The 19060-nt window shown below is 44.1% G+C and overlaps 1 protein-coding gene across 2 annotated transcripts in view; it reads right to left on the bottom strand.

Annotated features, from left to right (window-relative positions):
* Positions 1 to 19060, bottom strand: part of TTC28 (tetratricopeptide repeat domain 28) — a 397370-nt gene that overhangs the window by 38333 nt on the left and 339977 nt on the right. The gene's annotated exons all lie outside the window — the stretch shown is intronic.

Here is a 19060-nt window from a genome sequence, read left to right on the forward strand (position 1 = left end):
GGGGGGGGGGGGGGGGGGGGGGGGGGGGGGGGGGGGGGGCTGAGAGTGGAAAAGTGGGAACTGACAGGAGAAATATTACCCAAAAAAGAACTTATTTGCCTGGGAAACTCAGTGAAGGGAGAGGGTAAAAGACAGCTAGCAGTTAAAATATGGCAGACAGGCAACTGGTGGCAAATAGAGAAACTGAAAGTAGAAGTTGTTTTAAGCCGCTAAGTGTGTGGTAAGTTGATGTTCAGTAATAGAAAACTAATACAAAACTAGGGGAATGAACTGCCAGCTGGCCTCCTCTACAATAACTGCTAAAGGAAGGTATTCAGAAGGGAAATGATATCACCGAAGCTTCAAATGCACCTAGGCAACACGGACGGGCCTGGAAGGAGAAAGGGATACATAAGAGAGACTTCAGCACTCCCTTCCTCAGCAGTCAACAGAACTCAAGAGACACAAAACAGCAAAATACAGAACTGAACAAAACCATCAATCAACTGGACATGACTGACATTTAGCGAGCACTCCACCGAGTAACAGCAGGATGCACAGTCCTGTCAAACGCACACTGAAAATTCCCCAGGACGGGCCATCCTGGGTCACAAAACAAACCAGCAAATGTAAAATAACTGAAGTCATGCAGAATATGTTCTCTGCCCACAATGGAATTAGGGTTGAAAGTAAAAAAAGAAAAACAGGAAAATCTCCAAACACTTGGAAACTAAATAATAAACTTCTAATAAATAAGCAAAGAAAAAGCCTCAAGGGAAATGAGAAAGATAATCTGAACTAAAGAAAACTGAAAACACAACACAAAATGTGTGGGATGTAGATAAAGCCTTAGAGATAATCGACTGTATAAAATACATTAGAAAAGAAGACAATGGAAATACCGGGGGAACTTTTGTAAAGTATGTAACTGGTTACCCACTATGCTGTACAACTAAAACTAATACAAAATAATATTGAACGTAAACTATAATTTAAAATTTTTTAAATAAAATAAAAGAAAGATGATATAAATAATGTAAGCTTCTACTTTAAGAAATTAGAAAAAATAGCGCAAAATAAATCAAAGCAAGGCAGAGGAAATAACAGAGCAGCAATCAAAGAAACTAAAAAAAGCGAAGCTTATCTTTAAAAAAGAAAATCAATGAAACAAAAAGTTCGTTATCTGAAAAAAAATCAATAAAATTTATAAGCTTCTAGCCAGGCAGACCAAGAATAAGAGAAGGCAAAACTATCAATATCAGGAATGATCCCATAAAAATTAAGAGGATAATAAAGGAAGACCACAAACAACTCTACAAATATTGATTCAGCACCTTAGATAAAATGGAACGATTACTAACAAACCACAAACCACTACCACATCCAAAATCAAATAGATAACATAAATAGTCCTATAACTGCTAAAGAATTACATTCATAGTTGAAAACCATCCAAAATAGACTCTCTTAGTCCAGATGGTTTCAATGGCAAATTCTACCTAACATTTATAAAAGAACTAATACTGATTCTACACAATCTCTTCCAGGTACTAGAAGAAAGAACACTTTTCAACTCATTTTTTGAGGCCTATTTTACCCTGACACCAAAAGCAGACAAAGATAACATGGGGGGGGGGGGGGCCCCACCAACATCCCACAGATCAAATGAAAACAGACATAAGATTCATCAATGAAATATTACCAGAATTCAGCAACATATACAAAGAATTATATAGCACAATTAACGGGGATAGTTATTCCAGAAATGTAAAGCTTGGTCAACACTGAAAAAAATCAATAAATGTATTCCGCCACATTAAGACTAAAGAAAAAGATATCTGTTTATATCAATTGATGTAGAAAAGCATTTGACAAAATCCAACACCAATTCATGATAAAAGCTTGCAAACTAATGATGAACGACTGTGTGCTGACCTGAGAAGAGGAAAGTGCGTCAGCTCACACCATTCCGGCTGAGCATTCATACTGGAAGTTCCAGCCCTTTCAGTGCAAAAAGGCAAGAGAAGGCAATACAAGGCACACAGGCTGGGAAGGAAGGAAAGGGACTGTTCACAGGAGACATGCCTGTCAATGCAGACTACGCCGAGGAATATACAAAAAGACCCCTCGAACCATTAAGTGAGTTTCATAAAGTTGCAGGATACAAGATCAACACACAAAAAGTCAATATTTATATACGCTAGTAACAAACAACTGCAAACTGAAATTTTAAAAATGATCCCACTTATAGTAGCTCCCAAAATAAAATACTTAGGTATAAATCGAATAAAACACACACAAGATCTGTATGCTGACAACTACAAAACGCCGACAAAAAAATAAATAAATAAAACCTAAAAATATGGAGATATATACCATGATCGTGGATTTTGTTGTTGATCCTCACCTGAGGATATTTTTTAAAGATATATTTTTATTGACTGCAGAGAGAAAGGGAGAGGGAGAGAGAGTTAGAAACATCAATGATGAAAGAGAATCATTGATCAGTGGCCTCCTGCACACTACACACTAGGGATCGAGCCCACAACCTGGGCCTGTGCCCTGACCGGAACAGAACCGTCCATAGGTTGCCACTCAACCACTGACCCACATGGGCCAGGCCCGAGAATATTTTTTCCATTGATTTTTAGAGAGAGTAGAAAGGACCGGAGGAGAGGGAGATAGAAACAGCGATGTGAGAGGGATACATTGATTGGTTGCCTCCCACAAGTGCCCCAGACTGGGGCTAGGGATCGAACCTGCACCCAGGCATGTGCCCTTGACCGGAATCGAACCCGGGACCATTTGGTGCGCACAGGCTGATGCTCTAAACACTGAGCAGCAGTGGCCAGGGCATGATGATGGACTTTAAGGCTCAACAAAGAGCAATTTTCCCAAACTGATATATAAGTTTAACATGATTCCAATAAAAATCTCAACAATTCTGTGTAGCTATAGAGAAGCTGAATCTAAAATTTATATGAAAAGCAAATAAACTAGACCAGGTAACACAATTTAGAAGAAATAGAATGAAGTTGGAGGAACAACACTGCCAGGTTTTAAGACTTACTATACAGCTACAGAAACAAAAATCATGTGGTTTAATAAAAGTATAGACATATAGATCAATAGAACAAAGTAGAGTCCAAAAATAGACCCATTTGAAAATGGCCAATTAATTTCTGACAAAGGTGCAAAGACAATTTAATAGAGAAAGGATAGTCTTTTCAATAAATAGCTTAGGAGCAACGGCATGTTCATATGCAAAAAATAAAAAATAAAAAAAATAACCCACCAATTAACCTTGTAAAATGAACCACAGATTTAACCTCACACCTTATAATTAACTCAAAATGAATCACAGATCCAAATATAGAAGTGTAACACTGTAACACTTTTAGAAGAAAACATAGGAGAAACTTTTTGACCTGGGGTGACTGTTCTTAGACATTCCACCAGAAGCATTATCCATAAAGAAGTAACTGATAAAACTAATATAAAAAGTAAAAGCGTTTGCTCTGTGAAGGACACTGTTAAGAGAAGAAAAAACAAGCTACAGACTGAGAGAGAACATTTGCCAACCACGTAACTGCCGAAGGACTCGTATCCATAACATATGAAGGACTTTCACACTCAACATACAACCAATTTAAAACGTGAGCATAAGCCTTGAACAATCATCTCACCATATAGAATATAAGATGGCAGATAAGCACATGAAAAAAATGTTCATTGACATTAACCTTTAGAGAAATACAAATTAAAACATGACAAGATACCACACTATACCACACTATCTATTTGAACGGGTCCAATTTTAAAATGCTGATAATATCAGGTGCTGATGACAGATTAACTGAAACTGTCAACTGGTGGTAGAGATGCAAAAAGGTATAGTTATTCTGGAAACTACTTTGCAGTTCCTTATAAAATAACATATATATATATATATATTTGCCATCAACCCAGTAATTTCATTCCTGAATAAATGAATTTATTTACCCTAAATAAATGAAAAAATGAAGTCCGTACAAGCTGGCCTAAGTGCAGGATGGCAGCATAGACCCTGATGAGGGGCTGAGATGAAGGGCTGAGGGGGGCTGGAGAGTCCAGCAGGTGGGCAGCCACTCCCCCATGGTGCCCACCTGCCCTGCTGGCATCTGCTCCTGAGACCGGGGAGAAGTCCAGCCCCTGCCTGCTCTGGGGAATATAAATCATGCCATCACAGGCAGGCTCCAAATGCTGCTCACATGCAGCTTCCCCGGAGAGATGGAAATAGCCCATGAATCAAGCGCCCGGAGCCGTGCCAAAGCTCATCCCATTCTCAGGGACAGGGCTTGGCAAGAGGCTCCAGAGAGGACTTTCATTTGCAAGCACGGCCTCCTGATCTCTCCAAGTACACACTCTTCGTCATCCCTCTGACAGCTGCGGCTGAGCTCCACATAGGCCCACTTTATTTATGTCTCAGCATCCCCTTGCTAACTCATTCTTCCCTGAGCCTATTCTCCCATCCCCATCTCGAGGCTTCTTTTGCACTGATAACCAGTTAGTTGCCAAAGACCAACCACTTGCAGCCCTGAAGCTAGAATGTTCTAGTGCACAGGGCGGTGGGTCGCTCTGTGTGAATTGTGTTACCTGGTCTAGTTGATTTGCCTTTTCATATACATTTTAGACTCAGCTTCTGTAGAGCTACAAAAAATTCTTGAGATTTTTACTACAATGATGTTAAACTTATAATTCCATTTGGGAAAAATTGCTGTTCTTATTGAGTCTTAAAATTCTACACCACTAGCCCCAGGTCCGATGGAATCAGATCAAAAGCAGAAAAATGCCCTTTCTTTCAAAGCAGAAACCTCTTTACAACTGCTGAAACTTGAGGAAGCAAAAGATAGGGCATTTGCATCTAGGTAATCATTTGGGGCTTCCCGACAGCGAGAGGCCCGGTCTGACTGTGCCAACAGCCTGTGCCATAGGATTCCAGAGCATGTGTGTCTTGCAGGTATGAAGATGCACAGATGACAAGCGCCATGGGCATTCACTGGGCTTTGCATGGCCAGTCTGCCGGCAGCTGGGAAAAACACTTATTCCAGAAGCCACTGAGCAAGAGTCCCAGACACTAAAGACATGGGACTTGGGTAACAAGATCTCTGAGACCTCTGAAATGTCCCATGTAAATCACTTGCCAGTCCCTTTCTGGTTTTCCCATAGTGATTGTAAGTAAATCTTTAAAAAAGACAGCAAGGGAAGGGGGAGCCAGAGCAAAAGCATCCTTTTCCATGGGGTTGTCTCACCAAAGAGAAGAACCCAAGAAACAGAGATGCCAGTGTGAGGCTTTAACGCAGGAAACCGGTCTCCGTCTTCAGGATGGGAGAAGGCGGCGATGTCGTAGACAGCTTTGGGGAATCTGCCCTGAACGTCAAGATTCTACTTCTAGAAATTGCCTCCCGGAACCTCAAGGTCACAGGGGCGAGTTCCCAGTGCCAAGTTTATACACAATGACCCCTACTGCTGACTGGACCTGTGGTGACCACCTGCCCTAAGCAGGGCCAAACAGGTTCCTTCCCATAAAAACTTGTGTACTGGGATTCTGGGATTGGCCAGCTCTGTAGGCTTGTGTGAGCAGAAGAGCTGTTTAGGTGGCCACTTCCCACTCTGGGACTAGGAGCATTTTGTTGTTGTTTTAATATATTTTTATTGATTTCAGAGAGGAAGGGAGAGGAAGAGAGAGATAGAAACATGTGTTATGAGAGAGAATCATTGATCAGCTGCCTCCTGCACACCCCCTACTGGGAATCGAGCCCACAACCAGGGCATGTGCCCTTGACTGGAATCTAATCTGAGACCTTGCAGTCCGCAGGACGACGCTCTATCCACTGAGCCAAACCAGCTAGGGCACAAGGAGCATTTTTGCATCTCCACTTGCAAACTGAAGGTTTGCAGTAGGAGGTGCAAAATGAAGTGGCTGAGCAGCGACAGAACCTGAGTGCCTGTGGGGCCAGGGCCTCCCCACAGCTCTCCTTTCTCACTCTCAGCTTGCCCTTGGACTTTGTGGGACACCTCACCTCCATAACCTCCTTATGAACATCCCTTCTTTGGTTTAAGCAATCTTTTGAGAGGGTTGTTGTGGGGGGAGAGGGAGAGAAGGTTGAAAGGCATCCTCAGAGACCTGTGTGGCCTTATGCAGAAGCCGGTGCCACAGCTGCCCACGCTGTCCAGGTAGCATTCAGACTTGTGGGGCAATACGGGAGGAGGCCAGCAAGTCAGTGGGTAGGAAGAGTGTGAGCGCACACTAGAGAAAAATGTGCTAGAATCACCCATGAGAACCACATGAAGGCTAGTCTCCCAGAAAACCCTTCTCAGGGGGCCCACCCATATCATATTCCAGCCTTCACAAGCCGAGGGAATGTGGTGCAGCAAGCTCAGACTCCCAAGTCAAATCCACCGGTTCAGATCCACCCAGCAGTACAGTGCCTTCAGCATTCACTGTCCACACTGTCCAAGGGGTATCAGTTTCTTATCACAAAATCAAACTCATTGCCATTCACTTATCTCTCTGGAAATGCTTATCCTATATAATAAAAGCCTAATATGCTACTAAGTGTCCAACCGTTCATTTGACTGTTCGACCAGTTGCTATGATGCACACTGACGATCAGGGTGCAGATGCTCCCACCGGTAGGTTAGCTTGCTGCTGGGATCTGAAGGATTGGGACTGGGCGAGATGAGCCGGACACGCCCTGGAGCCCTCCCCCGTCCCTCCCCAGCCGGCCAACCTCCCGTGGTCCCTCCCTGGTCAGCCCCGATTGGCCCGATTGGGACTAGGCAAGATGGGCCGGACACACCCTGCATGAATCCGTGCACTGGGCCTCGAGTATTTAGATGAAACTAGATTTAATTCCTTCCTCCTGTATATCCCTCTAGAAATTGCTTTTCTCAGTAATCAATACTATTACCTAAGAGTTATTTATAGTACAAACCTTCTATTGGTCTGAAGACAAATGATTATATTTACCTGCCAGGAATCTACACACACACACACACACACACACACACACACACACACACACACACACAGCTCTGATCTGTGCTATGGTTGTTAAACTGATAATAAAAGTTCTTTTCTGAAATGCCTTAAGATGATCATTTGAATTAAAAACAAAACAAAAAAGCCTCCAGCCTTTGGGATCCGTTACTGTTGTGCATTTTAACTCAGAAGCATTTTGTGAATCCGCTGCTTATCTCCTGGCCTGGAATGATCTAGTCTGTACTTAAGTGTGAAGAGGAGGAAGCAGGGGTGTTCCCTAGCTTTTCTCCCTTCAGTAAACACAGTGATCAAACAAATGAGAAGGTTGTGCTTCCGCTGGCTCAATAGTCAGTGCGCATGAAGACAGAAAGACTGTCATCCATCGGAAGGCCCCTTACTTGGCCTCTTATTTTTGAAATCTTTGCTGAGAAACTGTTGGCAATGGAGTGCTCCCCTAATAATGATTCTGGAACCTTCTCTACCATCAGTTTGGCTTCGTCACTTCAACAAAGCCCAATTAGACCCCCATGGGCCCTGTGTGTTATAGTGGGAAGAGCCAGAGCCGCCGTCTGGGACACTTACGTTTGAATCCTGGGGGACCACTGCCTTGTATGTAAAGTAGGATAACCACAGGATTGATGAAAGGATGGAAGTCTAGCCCTCGTGGAACCTCGGAGGCACTCAATGACTCCTCCTTTTCCAATTCTATGAACACATGTGTGATGTGTGAGAATGAGATACCCCCCCCCCCCCAACACGCCCAGATACATCCCGGAGAGAAAGTCACCCAACTACACAGAACTGCTCTGAGCACTAAATGAGAACATCGGGGACCCCTGGTAAAAAGCAGACCGTGGCCATGAAAGTTATCATTGTGTTGTTCTTACACGTGTGGGACTTTTTAGCCAAACTAGCATTTAGCAGCAACATGTGGTTTCCTTGGTGAAAACGCTGAACACTAGGAAAAAATAGGATGGTGACAATCTTGTTTACCTTCGTTTAACTCTAGAAGTAAAAGATAAATGTAAATATTTAAATCGGTTCAAAAGGTAGCCAAGTGACAATGTGAAGCCACTGTGTCCTCCGACCCGGTGAGCATGCTCCCAGCGTGTGGCCAGGAAGCCTGTGCGATAGTTCTGCGTGGGGAAGTGGGTGTGCCTGTGTGTGTGCGTATAGGAACATGTCAAAATGAGACCTTAACTGCGGTGCCAGCACCATGGACGTCAGCCATTAAGGGACAGGCATCTTCCCCAGCTCCCCACATGCAGACGGACACAGGAAATGGCTGTAAGAACCCGCCCCAGGACTCTGCATCCCCAGCTAGATCAGGAGTCAAAGAGGGCCCAGAGAGAAGGGAGTGAGGAGACTGGTGAAGAGAGTTCTCACGAGGTAGCTACCCCGATATAGTGCACCCCCACCGCACCATTTTGGGCAAGGAGTGAAGGGCACCTCTCCTGCCTCAAGCCTGGTGGGAGATGTTTTCATGGGGGTACCATTCAGCCTAGGAGGGGAGCTGACACACAGACACATGGGTGCGGGGCAGGAGAGGCGACTCACAGTCAAGACCCTCCATGTCCTCTCAGAGGAGGGGCAGTTGAGACAAGTCGAGGTGGGGATGACAGAGTGGGGTATTTAGGAAGAGGAAACAGGTACTGCAAAAGGATAGAGGTGACATTAACATAAAATACATACACATTGTCAGACTGATCTCCCTAAGACCAGCTCCCCGATTAGGCGTTACCTGCATGGGTGCCGCAGACGCTGTCCTAGAAGACAGAGGGCAAACGCGTGGTGCTCAGGACCACTGTCACTCAGCACCAGTCCATTGGTCTACCTCCCACCATGGCCTAGACAGCCTGCTCCGCCCAAACCCGGGCGCCCTCCAGTTCACGAACATACCTCCCCCCCGCCCAGCTTTGCTCTGGCCCTGCCCTCGACTTGGACGCCCCCTTTACATCAACCTGACCCGCCTACGCTTATGGGAATGATGCCTCTCCCGCAAATCCAGCTAAGATGTCTTCCACTGAGAACGCTTCCCCTGACCCTCTGACAAAATGGAGCTCTCCCTCCTCTGCACACCTCCAGGGAGACAACTCCCACGCTTCAGACACAGAGGCCTTGCAGCTGAACCCCTCGCAGCATGGACAGGTGTGGAGGTGGGGGCCCTTCTCACATCTCTGGTCCTCACAAGGCCTAACGCAGGGCAGATCTCGGTGCTGGCTGGGTGACTGCAAAAGGACTACCCAGGGCCTCTGTGGGCTCCCCCAGCACCTGGGGGACTCGCCCCCACAGCAGCACGGCACCACCAATGCTGCCGTGAAATGCTTTCATGCACAAAGCCCACCACACAGGTTGGCTCAGTCCCCCTCCCAGGAGAACAGATCCGTCCTTGGAAAAACAAGCGTGCACTCTGAGCAAGCAGGGCCTGCACAGAAACTGAGTGCCTTTCTTCTACTTCCTTCCTAGAACCTTGAACTTTTCTCCTGTGAGGTGACCAGAGAAAGGGGGGATTGTGGAGGAATGTTTTTAAAGCAGGGCTGGGCTTTTAGGGCAGATTTCTGGAGCACTGGAGGATGCTGCACCCCTCAGAGGCTGGTCCCAAATCCATAGCCCTTTCTAGAACCGGCCGTGGCTATTCCTCTCCCCACCCTGGTTGGGGACCGTGTAAGGGCTCACGGATGCCCTGCTTCACTTCATCATGGGCGTGTGCGTGTGTGTGTGCAGAGGGTGGAGTGGTGCGTGTGTGCATTTGTGAGGGTGGAGTGTCTACAAGAGGAGTGTGTGTAGTGTGCCTACCATGGGAGGGGATGTCTGTGAGGGGTATGTGGTGTGTGAGCAGCTCTGAGCCTCCTCCTGGGCATCTGGAATGAGGTCCCTTTCTTATCTGTAGGGCCTCCCACTTCCAATCCGAAGGGCAATGGAGTTGACACATGTTATTAATAACAACAGAAGCCAATAACTGGGTGCCAGGGCCCTTCTGGCATCAATCCTTGCAGCACAGCGAGGAGGTGGCTCTTAGCATCTTGGTGAAAGATGTTTAGGGGGAGACTCGGGGAGTTCAGGGACCTGTCCAAGGCGCCACCGGTACTAAGCAGCAGGATGGGCTTGAACTCAGGCCACTACTCCAGCCTCCGAGGGCTCCGAAGTGCCTGATGCAGGGTCACGTTTCCTAAAGGCAATCAGGACCGAGAAACCCGAAGTCCACGGAAGAGATTTTATATACGACCTCAGCCCTCTTGGCGGCGGCGGCTCCCCATACGCTCTGCATGCCTTCTCACTGCAGTTGACTGTGTTCTTGTGCAAAACAGAGGCTATTATACCTGAAAATGGTCTTCACAGATCTCCATGAGGCCCGTTTCCCTTGTCCACTACAAGCCAAGAAAGGTTTCTGGGAGGAACATCTGCATACATGATGTACAGACCACAGATCATTTAAGAGCATTTAAATGGTGGGAACAGCATGAAGGTGAAGGGTGGGGGATGGGCATATATTTTACTCGCTGTTAAAGGGAGACCTGCCTGAGTCAGTCTTTAAAGAATTTTGTTTGCTGCAACTGCATGAATACAAGTTATCTTAGAAAGCCAAATGACCCCTTTAACAAACGAAAAAGAAATGAGGGTGTAGGATAATGAGAGTATTATAGCAAAGCTCCTGCCTACCGTGTCTGCCTGTAATGGGAGTCCTGCAGCCAACCCTCCATGGGACCCTGGGAGAGTGCCCTCTGAGTTGTTATAAATGCCACCGGCGCTGATATGTCATCATGAAAATGCACGTTCTGATGCAACGTGAGCCCCTTAATGAGGAACACTGGAGGGCTGTGTGGCAGTGTTATTTATAATCCTCTAAATCCAGGTAAATTACACACATTTGACATTTCTATGCAAATAATCTCACCAAGAACTACCAAACCTCGTGTACTTGTATGGCTAATGAGAGCACTTATGAACAGAGGAGTCAAGGTGTGGCTCAGTGCTAGGGAAAGGCTGTGGGGAGGAGGGGGAGGGAGTTCTTTATCCTGTGGGTGCAGTCGCTACAAGAGTGGGTGACTTCTAAAATCACCCCCATGCCTTCCATCTTTTGTAACACCGATAAGTTAAAATGGAAGCAAGAATCAAGAGGGAATGTGAATCCTATGCTTCCCAGAGAAACTGTGGACAGTCTCTGGCTGCTCCGCTCTCTGTGATGTTTTTGAATCATCATTATTTGTTACTGTTTAAATTGAGTCTTTGTTTCCAGAGAAGGTGCCCAGAAACACTGGTTTTCTGAAACAAGTCAAAGTGCTATAGGGTTTCCCTTTGTTAATATTGAAGCATTTACCTCTGGGGAGAACCTGTTCGCGTCCCCTCTCTCTAACGCATATTTCCTTCTCTCTCTAACTGGACTTTCTAAAAGGATCCGTGTCCCCTTTTTTATTCCAGATGCTGGCGACACAACACTGTACAAAAGCCACTGGCTAGTATGGTTCATGTCTTCTTCTGCCACATTAACCCGGTAGGGGGTTTAACAGCTCAAAATTTTGAAAAGATGTTGTCAAGTAATGAAAGCCCCCAAATGCAACTTAAATGGTTATTAGCTAGTGGGAAACGGCCCCTGAATTCTAATACTCCATTTAAATAACAACAATAAAGAAAATAATAACAATAACGGTAAACTCCATGCCTTCGAAGCCTTGATTATAGGCTATCACCCATAGGCCACACAGTCCACAGCTAATTCATACAGGGCCTGGGGGCGAGGGCGCAGATTTCGGCTGGTGGGCACGCCTGATTTTGCAGCTGGCCAGCAGGGGTCACCCAAGTCATAGCAGCTAAATCGAAGCTTCCATGACATTGTGGATAATTCCTTTAAACAATCCAAAGCATAGACAAAAGAGCCAAGGGGGTTCTTTGCTCTATTAAAAGCCCTGAGACATATGCATTTGCCAAATGGAAAGGTGCAGAATTAATTGAAAAGGAGATGGAGTCTGTATTCCTCAGCTCCCTTGGGGGTTTTATAATTAATAAATATTTGTAAAGCCTTTGATAAGTATAAAGTACCATATATGTGCTAAACAAAACAAGCTTTTGCAGGCATCAGAATGTACTTGCAACACATCCTGTATTAGATCAAAAGACATGAAAGCTAAGAAACAGAGAAATGATAATAGTGCCATACAGCAATCCTTTTCCATGTGCCAGACATTTCCCCTATATCACTGCTTTCATCACAATGACCCATCAAGTAGATATTGTTATTATTATTCCCATTAAATAGGTTTTTGTTAAAAGCCCCTTAAAACTCTGAGATTCAGTCACTTGCCCCAGGAAGCCCAGCCAGTGAGTAGAAGAGCCCTCATTGAAACTGGGCTTCACACCCAACTCTTCCCAACTCCCAAAAGGATGCTCTCTCTCCAGCCCATTGCATAGCCAGCAAAACAAAATGTACGAATTCCTTATGCCAGGGATTCCCTAAACACCCATAGGAAAAAAAACACCCAGCCATTTTCAGGCATAATTAATGAAGTACAAATTGTATAAGTAATACCAAAAAAAATGAGTTGACTATGGGGCTTCTAAAATAATGTTTCAAGTGCTTTTATTTCCTTATGTATATTTAATACTCCATAAAATGTCTTCAGATATGAAAATTATAGTAAATATGTTCTGCAGTCTTAATTGCTAAACGATTACAAAGTAACTAAACAAGAGGTGGCAGGTTGCCCTGTGGCTTTATTCATCTCTTTCCAGAGAGCAGCCAAATCATAAAGTCTTCTCTGCCACAACAGGTTTCTATGGTTACGCGAGAAGTAAATATATTATATGTCCTGTGCGACGTGAAAGGACCAGCCAGGCGCCGTGTGTGCAGCAGACCCCCAGAGGGAGAGCACTCATGTAGATGGCCCTCCACAGCCAGCTAAATATTTGTTTCTAGGTTTACAGCAGGGTAGGAGCAGGAAGAAAAGCTGTTGGTGCTGGAGAGACGGTCTGCAGAGCTGGTGAATGTATCGGCATGTTGGTCACAAAGAAATGCACAGAATGAAATGGCTTCTGCTGTTTCAGCCTGGAGAACAGGCCTCCGTGAGCCTTTATCCATCATCCCCCTCGACCAGAATGGCCTATCTGCTCCCACTGGGCATCTGCACAGAGCCTGCATGGACCAAAATGACGCTGCTGGTGGTCTGTTTTATTTTTTAACCTTTAAGAAGCATAACTTGATGGTCACTGCTGAGAAACCAAATAGGAAAAGCAGTTTCCATTCAGGACAGGACGGGGTGGAGAAATGCCGCCTCTGAGCCCAGGATTTACGTTCATCATGAGAAGTGACATGTTGCAATCATCTGCGTCGTTAAGACTCGGGATAGAATATTGGAAAATCCAAATTCAAAAAGCTAGGGTAATAACAAGTTAGGTTTATGCATAAATCTGCTTTTATTGCATAAATTGCAAAGCAATGTTAAATGGAGAAGTGCTGTTACTCATTAAATGGAATCTCTGAAACCCTGAACTCTGGTCTCCCCCGTTTAACTCGGAAGTGTTTCACAGACCGCCTGCCTTGACTACACATATTCCAGGGGCCCTGATATCCAAAAAGGTAGTTACGGGGGCAGCTACATGTCTTTTTTCCTTTGTAATGATTAGATGAAAGGAAGGACAGGCTAAGAATTCCTAGGACAGAACAAAGCAAGCTCTTCTGGGGAGAGAGTTTTTACCCAAAGAGAGTGCTCAGCAACATCACTTGGAGCAAAAGCAATGCTTTTTTGTTTTTAAGGTTTTTAGAATATATTAAGCAATTCTTCTTTTAAATATAAATGCATTCTGATGCCTGTTATCCAAACCCCTAGTGCATTTACCCAGTCAAAGGGGATGATCTGGGTTAGGAAAATAACAGGCCCTTGTTAGGAGAAGGAGAGCCGCATGTGCTGGGTACCTGGCCCTCCCGGAGAGAGAGGAAGGAGGCTGGTTTCCTCAGCTGTCTTCCAAGGTTCGGCAACGTGGTGAAGACAGGAATGGAGAGGGAACGGTGAGCTGGACCAAAGGGAAGGCTCTGGTGACCCCAGGGCAGTCCCACGCGCAGCAGAACCCCTGCCGGAATGAGCCCTCCTAATGGGCAGTTTGGACTTATTTGAAGACACGGAAATACAGGCTGAGGTGGTGCCAAGGGTCCCTCCTGGGGTTGGGGCCATCTCAGCTGCTGCTATCTGCCCCCAACACATTGCAAAACCAACATTTCCGGGCTGAAATACGGGATTCCAAATGTGTCATTTGGATTTCATTTTAAAACTAAAAGGACTTGAGCCTGCCTTTGGCCCAGATAAAAGGAACAGGGGGTCAGGACCAAATCAAGGATGAGATAAGGGTATTGCCAAGGACAGAGCAGAGAGGGAATGGTGATGGCTTCCAACTCATCCACTCACCAGTTTGTCCTCCTTTTTGTCATGTGATAATCCTGATGTGCAGCCAACACCCACTGTGGGCTCCCCTCTAGTACATATCGGCTGCCATCTCCAGTCCCCAGCTCAGTCACTCTATACCCTTGGAATGTTCCACCCTCTCTTTAGACAACCCACATCTCTCCCCACCAATAAGCTCCGCTTAATAGTTACCTCCTCTAGGAAGGCAATCTCTCTGACTAATCCCAATTGGTTTTGAACAACCAGATCCTTTCATCTAACTTTTAGCATTTAAGGTTTTGATTACATAAAACCTAAGATCGCTTCCAGCTCTAACATGTTATCCAGAGTTCAACAGAATAGCTGAAAGAGCACCCACAGTAAAGAGAGGGTGTCTGTTTTTGAGTCCAATGTGCTGCTGGAGCGATATCCCCAGCCCTTCTTGTGGTTTAAACGACATCTCCTTGATAACTAGTGATGTTAAGTATTTTTTATGTATCCACTGCCATTCACATAACTTTTTGTTCAAATCTCTCCCCATTTTCAAATTGGATTGTTTGCTATTTTATTACCAAGTTGTAGAGTTCTTTACCTATTATGAGTACCAGTCTTTTGTCATATATATGATTTGCAGCTTGATTATTCATTTTCCTCATGATGTCTTTTGAGGAGCATAAGTTTTAAATTGTGATGAAGTCTAACTTACACGTTTTTTTCTTTTATGGCTATTGTTGTCTATGACCTGTCTACCCCAAGTCAGGAAGATATTCTCCTATGGTTTCCTCTAAAGCTTTATAGCTTCAGCTATTATGTTTAAGTCTACAATCCATCTTGAATTGATTTTTGTGTTTGGTATGAGGTAAGAGTAGAGGTTCATTTTTCCTCCTACAGATACCTAGTTATTCCAGCAACATTTGCTGAAAAGACTTTCCTTTCCCCCACTAGATTGCTTTGGTGTCTTTGTTGAAAACTCAAATGACCATATATGTGTGGGTCTATTTCTGGTACTCTATTCTGCTCCATTGATCTTGTCAATTCTTATGCACCACACTGTCTTGATTGCTATAGCTTTAAAGTAAGTCTTGGAGTCAAGTAGTGTAAGTGCTCCAACTTTGTTTTTCTTTTTCAATATTGCTTTGGACATTTTAGGTCAAGGATTAGCAAACTTTTTTTTTTAGGGTCAGACAGCCATATGGTATCTGTCATATACTCAGCACTGCTATTGCAGCATGAATATAGCCAGACAATATATAAATAAATGGGTGTGGCAGTGTTCCAATAAAAGTTTATTTACAAAACTGCAGCTGGTTCACAGGCCTTGGTTAGTGAACCTCTGTGCTAGGTTCTTTGCTCTTCCTTATAAATGTTAGAACAACTTACCAAGTTGGGATTATGATCGATATTGTGTTGAACTAATAAATAATTTGGGTAGAGTTGACATCTTAACAATATTGAGTCTTCCTATGTTTATACAGTAAAGTAGATTGACTGATTTGGGGGATGTTAAACCAGCCTTGCATTCCTGGGATAAACCCATAGGCTACTCATATATGCATTATAAATTCCCCAGTAAATTCCTCCTATCCATCCCCCAATCCCTACCTTCCCTCTGAAATTCATCAGTCTGTTCCATGCTTCTATGTCTTTGGATCTATTTTGTTCATTAGATCCCACATATGAGTGAGATCATGCAACACTTTCTTTCTCCAACTGTCTTCTTTCACTTAGCATACTACTTTCCAGGTCCATCCATGCTGTTGCAGATGGTAAGAGTCCCTTCTTTTTGACAACCATGTAGTATTCCCTTGTATAAATGTACCACAGCTTGAATTTTTAAATGTAAGTTTTTCACCAAATTTGGGGATATTTTGACCACTTTTTCTTCAAATATTTTTTCTATGTAATTCTCTCTTTTTTTTTCCTTGAATTCTAATTGCATGCATGCTAGATTTTCTTTCTTCCAAGTTTTGACACTCCTCCAGAATCTGTTTGCTTCTGTTCACTCTCTAGTACCTTCCCATGACTGGCATAAGATTTTAGTTATTTGTGAGAGGAGCTAAGTCCCGGAAGGAGCTTGTTTCACCGTACTGCAAGTAGAGCCACTGCAATACCCATTGTTGCGTAACATGCCATGGGTGCTTCACCATGTTACCCGTCCACTCTACCAGCGATAGAGGCTCCGGTTGACTCTGACTCCCCCAACACATACACCACAGACCTTTTCCCATGTCTTTCTGGAGGGAAGGCATCTGGATGAAGACACCGCCCCAAGTGAAAGCAAAGAGGTAGGCAGGTGAACGGGCATTTGAGGAGATGGAGAGACCAGCATGGCTTTGGGGAGGCAGGGGAGAAGCAGGAGAGTTGTGGTTTGGGAGGGCCCCTGTGCCGGCAGAGAGTTTGGTGCCCTGAATTACACAGAGACTGGGGTCCAGGATTCTGGTTTGTTCATCTTTTTAAGCCCAGATCTGACAGGATATGAACGGGCAGGGTTGGGGATGGATGTGAAAGAACTGACATGGGCTTATTACTTTTTCTGTGGATGAAGGAGGGGTGCAATATTATTGATGATCACTTTAAATGTAGTTTGCAGGGCTGCTCCTCAGAAGACTGGAGATGAAGGAGTGGAAGGAATGTACTAGAACTCCACGTCTGTGGGTTTGGTGTCTTGGGAGGCTGGTGGTATCACTGACACACAAATCAGAGGGAAAAGGATGACTTCAGGCTTGGATGGAGTCTCTAAATAACCTCTCCAACTTCAGACCTCTCTGATTCTCTGTTTCCAAGTGTGGTTTCATGATCATGTTATTTATGTTCTAAAGCTAATGTGTGTGGCTGCTATGCTTTCAACTTGATGGTAACATCCTGAAAGCAAGAAGCAAGCTTTTACTTCTTTAATATTCGATGGTATTTTTAACAGAGGTTGGCACTTGAATTTTTCATCTTTTAATAACTGTTAATAATCAAGACCCATATGTATTTGCTGGATCTTTAAATAAGTAAAATATGTATGTTGTGGAGATAATAACCATTCTGGTCTGGGCACCCAATCTGGAGATGATCCCTGCTTGGCCAAAATAGGTACAGATCTGGGTTTGAATTCAAGTTCTACCACTTTTAGTTGTATAACCACTGGCAGTCTACTTAATCTCTCCAGGCCTCAGTTTCCTCAACTGTAAAATGGGTCGATATCATCCCCCTCACAAAGTTGTGTGGCATTAAATGGCATATATAAAACACCTAGTACAATGCCTGGGACAAAGAAGGGCTCGGAGGTTAGTTATATTGAGATATTTTTCTCAGTATAGGTCTTAAACAACCCTGCACAGTATTGCTTCCAGTATTTTGTTGAAAGTGAGAGACAAAAGTATTTCTAAAATCAAAACAGGTTCCATTTACAACTCAAAATATACAATAATGGAAAACTGGCCCACAATCAGGCTTGCACCACTGGAAGAAGTATGGCACAAAGGGAATCAGTAGGACATCTCTAGTCTAATTCGGCCAGATTAACTGTACGACATAATGAAAGGCACTTACTTTCTCTTCACCTCAGTTTTCTGAACTGTAAAATGGAGATAATATCTGCTCTTATCTATTTTCTAGCTTGTAATATGGGTAAAATGAAACATAGAATACAAATATTTTACTACTATAAAATATCATATAAAATTAATATTTTGTTAAAATAAAAATATAGGAGATGCATATAAGAGCTCTCAGTGCATCAATGCATCATTTTGATTCATTATGCATAGAAATGTGTGGTTTTCCTATCGCATCCAGAAACCAACAACGCCTCTGGTATTCCAGCCAGGCCACCCCCCTCGCACAGCGTCTTGGCAGCAGCTGCTAAACCTCACTGGGCCAGCCAGGACATACTCTTACCACGCCGGGATATTTCCTTTCAGTGATTATGGACACACGTTCTCTTCCCAAAGTGGCATATGCAAGGGTAATTATACTCCCCACCACGATGAGATTCTCCCAAAGAAGGAAGTGAAAACCCGTGGATGCCGAAGAAAGTACTGGTGCCTCTGCCGCAGCTCACAGCCTACATACTTAGCCCTCCATTCTTTCCCCGCGGACGTCGTGAATGCGCTGAGGCCACCGAGCATCTTTAACCTAAGCACACTGGCATTCCTTCCAGACTGTTCAGCCACAATATTATTATTATTTTTCCTAAAATGATAGGGTCAACAAGGGCCAGGCATGCTAACTTTGATCATTTTTCATTTAAGAAAACACCCTATAAGGCCAAAATAATTGAATAAAACATGTTTCTCTATGGTCAAAGTGAGGGCCAGCGAGCTCCTTTGTCAGTTCTGATGCTGCTGTATTTAAAGACAGCTGAAGCCTTGTCTGCCCTTCAGAAAAAGGAGACCATTCTTTTAACTGTTTTCTTTTTTATTTGTTTTTACTAGCACTATGACAGAAGCATTTTATTTTAATTCTCAATTATAGTGACAGCCTCAGTGTAGGCTGTCACTGAGTCAGGCCTGGCTGTGTCAGGTGGATTTAAAGAAAAGGGATTTTGGTTTGGACTGTATACAGCCCAAACATTTCCTGTCCCCCTGAACATTTATTCCAAATAGGTAATTTCTGCCAAAACAATCAAAGACGTTACTAGGAAATGTACATATTTTATACTTGACTTACTCTTACAGCATTTGCTGGACCAAATCAGAAT

Source organism: Myotis brandtii, unplaced genomic scaffold, assembly GCF_000412655.1.
Source record: "Myotis brandtii unplaced genomic scaffold, ASM41265v1 scaffold303, whole genome shotgun sequence".
Lineage (NCBI taxonomy): Eukaryota > Metazoa > Chordata > Mammalia > Chiroptera > Vespertilionidae > Myotis > Myotis brandtii.